General features: G+C 50.9%; 1 non-coding gene and 1 pseudogene across 1 annotated transcript; both read right to left on the reverse strand.

Moving 5' to 3' along the window:
• Positions 1–50: 50 nt before the first annotated feature.
• Positions 51–204, reverse strand: LOC149573457 (5.8S ribosomal RNA). Its single transcript, XR_016361214.1, has one exon. It is a non-coding gene; the product is annotated as a 5.8S ribosomal RNA (ribosomal RNA).
• A 711-nt stretch (positions 205–915) lies between these two features.
• LOC149573458 (18S ribosomal RNA) lies at positions 916–2171 on the reverse strand (annotated as a pseudogene).
• Positions 2172–9466: the final 7295 nt, after the last annotated feature.

A 9466-nucleotide genomic window follows, 5' to 3' on the forward strand; every position in this document is an offset into this window, starting at 1 on the left:
CACGGACGGCCATCTCCGCTCCTCTCCGGGGAGGGCAAAATTTTGTAGTGTGACGCCCAAGCAGACGTGCCCTTGGCTGAGGCCTCAGGTGCAACTTGCGTTCAAAGACTTGATGATTCACGAGATTCTGCAATTCACACTAAGTATCGCATTTTGCTACATTCTTCATTGTGGCGAGAGCCGAGATATCCGTTGCCGAGAGTCGTGATTTTGTTTTGTTTTTGCCTTTCGGTGACCCAAGCGCGCAAGGTTCTGGCTCGCGCTTCGTTCTTTGGATTTCTAAGGTGTGCGATGCACCCGTGTGTTGTTGGGTGTTGACACATCCCGAACCTCGAGCACCCAATGGGTGCGACGAGGAACGCTGTGGTGTGTCCCCACCCCATCCCCTCGCAAAGGTGGGAGGCGACGCATGGGAGAGCCGTGTCAGCGGACGGGGCCCCTGCCCCGCAAATCATGCGAGTGCACCCATCCTAAACACAGAACTCTCCAAGCGACGAGTCAACACACCTGGGCAAGGCAACGGGGGGTTGCGGCAGTCCTGACTTGCCGCCGTCGAAACGACGGATCCCTGGCACAGCGCCGTGCATGCGATCGGACCATGAAATCTCAACGGGGGATGAGGCCCAGACCCCCTCTGAACTGCAACCGAGCAGAGACCTCTCGCTCCGACGCGGACGTCGTTCGAAGGCACCGATCCTATAATCCAGATTGCATCCGAGTCTCTTCTTCGCCCCGCGGGGAATCTACGCTTTCGATCACAGGCATTCGATGTGACCCTCGACCTCGATGGCGCTGGACCCGTATCTTGGCCGTCTAGGACATCGCTGCAGGGCCGAGTGTCTGCACGTCGCCGAGATTTCAGGGGCGGGGAGGAGGCCAGCTCCATCCCCTACACGATTCAGGGTCTCGAACCGACAATGATCCTACTGTAGGTTCACCTATGGTAACCTTGTTACGACTTCTCCTTCCTCTAAATGATAAGGTTTAGTGAACTTCTCGCGACATCGTCGACAAGAACCGCCGTCGTCGCCGCGATCCGAACACTTCACAAGATCATTCAATCGGTAGGAGCGACGGACAGTGTGTACAAAGGGCAGGGACGTAGTCAACGCGAGCTGATGACTTGCGTTTACTAGGAATTCCTCGTTGAAGATCAATAATTGCAATGGTCTATCCCCATCACGAAGCAATTTGGCAAGATTTCCCAAACCTTTCGGGCCAGGGAGAGAAACTCGTTGGTTGCATCAGTGTAGCGCGCGTGCGGCCCAGAACATCTAAGGGCATCACAGACCTGTTATTGCCTCAAACTTCCATGGCCTAGGAGGCCATAGTCCCTCTAAGAAGCTGGCCGCAAAGGGGAACCTCCACGTAGCTAGTTAGCAGGCTGAGGTCTCGTTTGTTAACAGAATTAACCAGACAAATCGCTCCACCAACTAAGAATGGCCATGCACCACCACCCATAGAATCAAGAAAGAGCTCTCAATCTGTCAATCCTTACTATGTCTAGACCTAGTAAGTTTCCCCGTGTTGAGTCAAATTAAGCCGCAGGCTCCACTCCTAGTGGTGCCCTTCCATCAATTCCTTTAAGTTTCAGCCTTGCGACCATACTCCCCCCGGAACCCAAACACTCTGATTTCTCAGAAGGTGCTGGCGGAGTCCTTAGAGCAACATCCGCCGATCCCTAGTCGGCATCGTTTATGGTTGAGACTAGGACGGTATCTGATCGTCTTCGAGCCCCCAACTTTCATTCTTGATTAATGAAAACATCCTTGGCAAATGCTTTCGCAGTGGTTCATCTTCCATAAATCCAAGAATTTCACCTCTGACAATGAAATACGAATGCCCCCGACAGTCCCTATTAATCATTACTCCGGTCCCGAAGGCCAACGGAGCAGGACCAGACTCCTATCGTGTTATTCCATGCTAATGTATTCAGAGCGTAGGCTTGCTTTGAGCACTCTAATTTTTTCAAAGTAACGGCGCCGGAACCGCGACCTAGCCAATTAAGGCCAGGAACGGGCCACCGGCAGAAGGGACGTGAGGGCCAGTGCACACCCAGAAGGCGGACCGACCATGTGCGAAGGGACATGTCTAACCTCTGGCAAATATCTCCTTTCCCAGCACAGCCTCGCTAACTGTTCCCCGTGACACGTAATCTGCCAGCGCAGGTACAGAAAAGTTCCTACGGCTGAACACTCACACTAGCGTTGTTGGACAAGCTTCAATCTCATGCACATGCACATACCGAAGAACTGGCACCGCGAGGGAACCACCCGCGAGCACCCACATCTCGGCAAAAAGCATTCGTGCGATTTCTTCCCCTAGACAGACACGTTGGGCCTGCACTTGTTGGAGCATTGCAAAGACGAGCGCTCTGGTTTGCAGGAGCCTGAGAAGAACATCTCGTACGAAACCCATTCCCCCAAAATGCTCGAATCACAAATGCTCGCAGCAGGGTCGTAATGCAAAGATGTACACCGCACACACGACTGAGTAAGGACACTCAAAGACATCCATTTCCCAGGCATATGCCCCCTACACGCTTTTTGGTGCACCCCGTACAAATGGCCATACTTCGACAAGCCCTCCCAAAATTTCGCATCTGAAGAGAGAGATGAAATGCCTTGGGCTTTTTGTCCACACAATGCAAACACCGAATGCTCTCTTTAGGGGGGAGCTGAAGAAGAGTATCTCCCGCAGAACCCACGAGCCACAGCCATTCAGATCGCACAAGGCAGGACAGGGCATGGAGAGTTTCCGCATCCAAACAAAAATTATCGGTAATACTCTACGCTTCTACTGGCCCGGACCACAAAAGGCTGTCACGACAGTGCCATGCACTTCTGTAGGATGAGACAGTGAAGAGGCGAGCACGCACCGAGAACGCACTAGCGAATAAATTATGCGGCAACCAAACCTTTCGCCGGCCCCCCTCTCAATCCCAAGGCTCTACCGATCGGCAAAAACTTAGGGTGGAGAGTGGACCCTTGATGAAATTAGGGATGTCGAGCAATGCACCCGTGCAACCATCTCTTTCCTTCTTTCCTTCTTGCCGTCCGGGCACAAGCGCATCTTAGAATCGAACACCAAATGTGCAGTGTGTTGCAAGCCATGCAGACACCTACATATAGGGTATATCCATCAAAACAAAGTGACAAGTACTTCCCACCAGCTCCGCCATTGCGATTACCGAATGGGATAATACTCACCGCCACAGATTAATGACCATCATTACCATCTCAGAATAGATACAAGCACATCGACCTTCATCCGATCAGCTGGATGAATTTCACCTTGAAGGGGCCCAATCCAAAAGTTCCGGAGGTCATCTCCTGGAACTCTCAAGAACAAGGCCCATCTTACATGCAAACTCTGCTACTGCGCAAACATAGGTTGCAATTAAAGAGAAATTGCAAGGCCGTCACAATGGCTCGAGGCCAATGCTCCGACTAAGTCAATTTTCTCTTGCAATCACCATGCTACCGTTCACAGAGAGATCTGCCCATTCACTTGTGACTCGATGCACAATCCAAGGGCTAGACGCGAGCTCGCCCTTGAAAGGCCACTTTCCAAGGCATCCCCCGATGACACATTGGAATGACAACCGCTGTCGAACCATTTCCCAATGTTGTGCCGATCGAGTTGGCATAGAGCCGCTAGACGAGGGCTCCCATTTTAGATCGAGTTTTAAAATCACCAAGAAGACGCGGTGAGGGCTGGCAACCGCTGCCAAACCTTTTTCCGAAATTGCACCAGCTGAGTGACTAGAAAACATGCTTTACGTGATAGGCACGCAAAAAATTTTGCTAGAGCGCCAAGCACCCACCTCATGGCTGTAAAGACAAGGGCTCGCCATTAGATCAACTTCGAAATCGCTGAACAGACGCGCTGTAAAATGGCAACCACTGCCAAGTCTCTTCCGTGGTTGCGTCGGTCAAGTGATCGAAGAAGGTGATCTAAGAGAGGGTCCGAGCATAGGCATTCATTGGGGGATTCAGGCCGATGGCATAAATTTATGCAATACCCGAGCAACACCGGACGAAGGTGCTAGACGAGGGCTCCCGTTTTAGATCGAGTTTTAAAGTCACCAAGTAGACGCGGTGAGGGCTGGCAACCACTGCCAAACCTTTTTCCGAAATTGCGGCAGCTGAGTGACAAGAAAACATGATCTAAAGGAGAGTCCAGGTATAGCACCCTTGAGGGTGGGCTTCATGCCCCTCTAATTGATTCAACATCGGCGTCCACCATTTCAAAAACCGACATATCCATCTGCCCTGACAGCGGCGTTGAATCAATTAGGGGGGCATGAGAGAGGCTTGCGGCAACCACCTCTCCCATTGTAGCTGCGATAGGCACGCAAAAAATTTTTGCTAGAGCGCCAAGCACCCACCTCATGACAAGAGACAAGGGCTTGCCATTAGATCAACTTCGAAATCGCAGAACAGACGCGGTGTAGAATGGCAACCGCTGCCAAGTCTCTTCCATAATTGCGTTGGTCGAGTGATTGAAAAAGGTGATCTAAGAGAGGGTCCAAGCATAGGGCATTCGTTGGGGTAATCATGCCGATGGAAAAAATTTATGCAATACCCGAGCAACACCGGACGGAGGTGCTAGACGAGGGCTCCCGTTTTAGATCGAGTTTTAAAATCACAAAGAAGACGCGGTGAGGGCTGGCAACCGCTGCCAAACCTTTTTCCAAAATTGTGCCAGCTGAGTGACAAGAAAACATGATCTAAAGGAGAGTCCAGGAATAGCACCCTCGAAGGTGGGCTTCATCCCCTTCTAATTGATTCAACGTTGGCGTCCACCGTTTCAAAATCTGACATATCCATCCGCCCTGATAGCGGCATTGAATCAATGAGCTGGGCACGAGAGAGGCTTGCGGCAACCACCTCTCCCATTGTAGCCACGATAGGCTTGCAAAAAATTTTGCTAGAGCGCCAAGTACCCACCTCATGGCTATAGACAAGGGCTCGCCATTAGATCAACTTCAAAATCGCAGAACGGACGCGGTGTAGAATGGCAACCGCTGCCAAGTCTCTTTCGTAATTGCGTCGATCGAGTGATCGAAGAAGGTGATCTAAGAGAGGGTCCAAGCGTGTAGGCATTCGTTGGGGGATTCACGCCGATGGAAAAAATTTGTGCAATACCCGAGCAACACCGGACGGAGGTGCAAGACGAGGGCTCCCATTTTAGATCAAGTTTTAAAATCACCAAGTAGACGCGGTGAGGGGCTGGCAACTGCTGCCAAACCTTTTTCTGAAATTCCGCCAGCTGAGTGACAAGAATACATGATCTAAAGGAGAGTCCAAGAATAGCACCCTCAAGGGGGTGGGCTTCATGCCCCTCTAATTGATTCAATGTCGGCGTCCACCATTTCAAAATCTGACATTTCCATCCGCCCTGACAGCGGCGTTGAATCAATCAGGGGGGTGCGGGAGAGGCTCGCGGCAACCACCTCTCCCATTGTAGCTGCGATAAGCATGCAAAAAATTTTGCTAGAGCGCCAAGCACCCACCTCATGGCTAGAGACAAGGGCTCGCCATTAGATCAACTTCGAAATTGCTGAACAGACGCGCTGTAGAATGGCAACCACTGCCAAGTCTCTTCCATAGTTGCGTCGGTCGAGTGATCGAAGAAGGTGATCTAAGAGAGGGTCCAAGCGTAGGCATTTTTTGGGGGATTCGCACCGATGGCATAAATTTACGCAATACCCGAGCAACACCGGACGGAGGTGCTAGACGAGGGCTCCCGTTTTAGATCGAGTTTTAAAATCACCAAGTAGACGCGGTGAGGGCTGGCAACCGCTGCCAAACCTTTTTCCGAAATTGCGCCAGCTGAGTGACAAGAAAACATGATCTAAAGGAGAGTCGAGAAATAGCACCCTCAAAGGGTGGGCTTCATCCCCCTCTAATTGATTCAACGTCGGCGTCCACCATTTCAAAATCCGACATATCCATCCACCCTGACAGCAGCGTTGAATCAATGAGGGGGGCACGAGAGAGGCTCGCGGCAACCACCTCTCCCGTTGTAGCCGCGATAAGCACGCAAAAAATTTTGCTAGAGTGCCAAGCACCCACCTCATGGCTAGAGACAAGGGCTCGCCATTAGATCAACTTCGAAATCGCTGAACAGACGCATTGTAGAATGGCAACCGCTGCCAAGTCTCTTCCGTAGTTGCGTCGGTCGAGTGATCGAAGAAGGTGATCTAAGAGAGGGTCCAAGCATAGGTATTTGTTGGGGGATTCGCGCCGATGGCATAAATTTATGCAATACCCAAGCAACAATGGACGGAGGTGCTAGACGAGGGCTGCCGTTTTAGATCGAGTTTTAAAATCACCGAGTAGACGCGGTGAGGGCTGGCAACCGCTGCCAAACCTTTTTCCGAAATTGCGCCAGCTGAGTGACAAGAAAACATGATCTAAAGGAGAGTCTAGGAATAGCACCCTCGAGGGTGGGCTTCATGCCCCTCTAATTGATTCAACGTCGGCGTCCACGTTTTCAAAATTTGACATATCCATCCGCCCTGACAGCGGCGTTGAATCAATGAGGGGGGCACGGGAGAGGCTCGCGGCAACCACCTCTCCCATTGTAGCTGCGATAGGCACGCAAAAAATTTTGCTAGAGCGCCAAGCACCCACCTCATGGCTAGAGACAAGGGCTCACCATTAGATCAACTTCGAAATCGCTGAACAGACGCGCTGTAGAATGGCAACCGCTACCAAGTCTCTTCCGTAGTTGCGTCGGTCGAGTGATCGAAGAAGGTGATCTAAGAGAGGGTCCAAGCGTAGGAATTCGTTGGGGGATTCGCGCCAATGGCATAATTTTATGCAATACCCGAGCAACACCGGACGGAGGTGCTAGATGAGGGCTCCCGTTTTAGATCGAGTTTTAAAATCACCGAGTAGACGCGGTGAGGGATGGCAACCGCTGCCAAACCTTTTTCCAAAATTGCACCAGCTGAGTGAGAAGAAAACATGATCTAAAGGAGAGTCGAGGAATAGAACATCCGGGGTGGGCTTCATGCCCCTCTAATTGATTCAACGTCGGCGTCCACTGTTTCAAAATCTGACATATCCATCTGCCTTGACACCAACGTTGAATCAATGAGGGGGGCACGGGAGAGGCTCACGGCAACCACCTCTCCTATATAAGCTATTAGTACGAGGCTCGCTCTGCATTAGAAATTAGCGAACACACCGACATCTGCCTTAAAAATCCAAATCCTTTAAAATTCCTACCAAACAACCATTCATGACCCAATTTTTTATGAGGTCGGCAGAGGAGCAAAATATTGTCATCGGTGAGGAGATGTGAGTTCATGGAGCCGAGGGACTGAAATGGTCATTGAGCTCATCCGATCAACTGGATGAATTTCACCTTGAAGGGGCCCAATCCAAAAGTTCCGGAGGTCATCTCCTGGAACTCTCGAGAACAAGGCCCATCTTACATGCAAACTCTTCTACTGTGCAAACATAGGTTGCAATTAAAGAGAAATTTTGAGGCTGTCACAATGGCCCGAGGCCAATGGCTCTGACTAAGTCAATTTTCTCTTGCAATCACCATGCCGCCGTTCACAGAGAGATCTCCCCATTCACTTGTGATGCGATGCACAATCCAAGGTCTAGACGCGAGCTCGCCCTTGAAAGAAAGACCACTTTCCAAGACATCCCCCGATGACACATTGGAACATTAACCACTGTCGAATCATTCCCAATGTTGTGCCGATCGAGTTGGCACAGAGGCGACCTTAGGGAGCTCCCGCGTAGCAATCGGGATGTGCTTTCGTCCCCATCTCTCACAAAAACCAATGTACAAATTTAGAATCCAAGGGCTCGCATCCATCGATATCGTCGGCACTGGGTCTATATATTCAAAGGCCACGGAGAGGTTCCGATAAGAGAAGCTCCCCTGCTCGCTCGCACAAACATCCCAAATTCTAGACACAAGCTCCCGCCCTTAGCATCGCTCTCCAGATCACCGCAATGACACATTAGAACGACAACCGCTGTCGAACAACTCCCAAAATTGTGGCAATGGAGTGAGAAAGAAGAGCAACTTTGGGGAGCCGCGCATAGAAAATAGGCTGTGCTGCTGCTTCATTCCACTCTTATATAGATCCGAAATTGTTGATTTCGTTTGGAATCCGAGGCTGCATTCGTCCTTGCTCAAACAAGCAATGGCTCTTCTAATCGAATGGCCACGAGGAGCTTCTGGTAACAAAGGCTCCCTTGTCACTCGTGATGCGCAGGCCAACTGCTAGACGACGGGTCGCCCTTTAGATCGCTGCCCAGGCAACCACCACAACGGCACCATTGGAATGACAACCGCTGTCGAACCATTTTGAAAATTTTGTGCCAAAGAAGTTGTTGCATAGAGAACGACTCTGGGGAGAGAGCCCTCGCATAGCAAAATCGGGATGGCTTCACGGCCCTCCCAATAGAAACGATGCTGGTGCCAATATTCCAAAAATCCAAATAACGTGTCTTTCGCAAACAACAGCACTGATTTCTATTGGGGAGGGTGGCCGAGAACTTTTGTTATCAAAGCTCCCATTGTAGCCGCGATAGGCACACAAAAAATTGCTAGAGCCCCAAGCACCCACCTCATGGCTAGACAAGGGCTCGCCATTAGTAGATCAACTTTGAAATTGCTGAACAGACGTGCCGTGGAATGGCAACCGCTGCCAAGCCTCTTTCGTAATTGCGTCGGTCGAGTGATCGAAGAAGGTGATCTAAGAGAGAGTCCAAGGCTAGGGATTCGTTGAGGGATTCACGCCGATAGCAAAAAAATTATGCAATACCCGAGCAACACCAGAGGGAGGTGCTAGATGAGGTCCCCCATTTTAGATCGAGTTTTAAAATCACCAAGTAGACGCGGTGAGGGCTGGCAACCGCTGCCAAACCTTTTTCTGAAATTGCGCCAACTGAGTGACAAGAAAACATGATCTAAAGGAGAGTCCAGGAATAGCACCCTCGAAGGTGGGCTTCATGCCCCCTCTAATTGATTCAACGTCACCGTCCACCATTTCAAAATCTGACATATCCATCTGCCCTAACAGCGGCGTTGAATCAATGAGGGGGGCACGGGAGAGGCTCGCGGCAACCACCTCTCCCGTTGTAGCCGCGATAGGCACAGAAAATTTTTTTTCTAGAGCGCCAAGCAACCACCTCATGGCTAGAGACAAGGGCTCGCCATTAGATCAACTTCGAAATCGCTGAACAGACGCGCTGTAGAATGGAAACCGCTGCCAAGTCTCTTCTGTAGTTGCGTTGGTCGAGTGATCAAAGAAGGTGATCTAAGAGAGGGTCCAAGCGTAGGCATTCGTTGGGGGATTCGCGCCGATGGCATAAATTTATGCAATACCCGAGCAACACCGGACGGAGGTGCTAGACGAGGGCTCCCGTTTTAGATCGAGTTTTAAAATCACCAAGTAGACGCGGTGAGGGCTGGCAACCGCTGCCAA

This window comes from Cupressus sempervirens, chromosome 2 (genome assembly GCF_028749045.1).
Source record: "Cupressus sempervirens isolate cs-2001-9-10 chromosome 2, ASM2874904v1, whole genome shotgun sequence".
Lineage (NCBI taxonomy): Eukaryota > Viridiplantae > Streptophyta > Pinopsida > Cupressales > Cupressaceae > Cupressus > Cupressus sempervirens.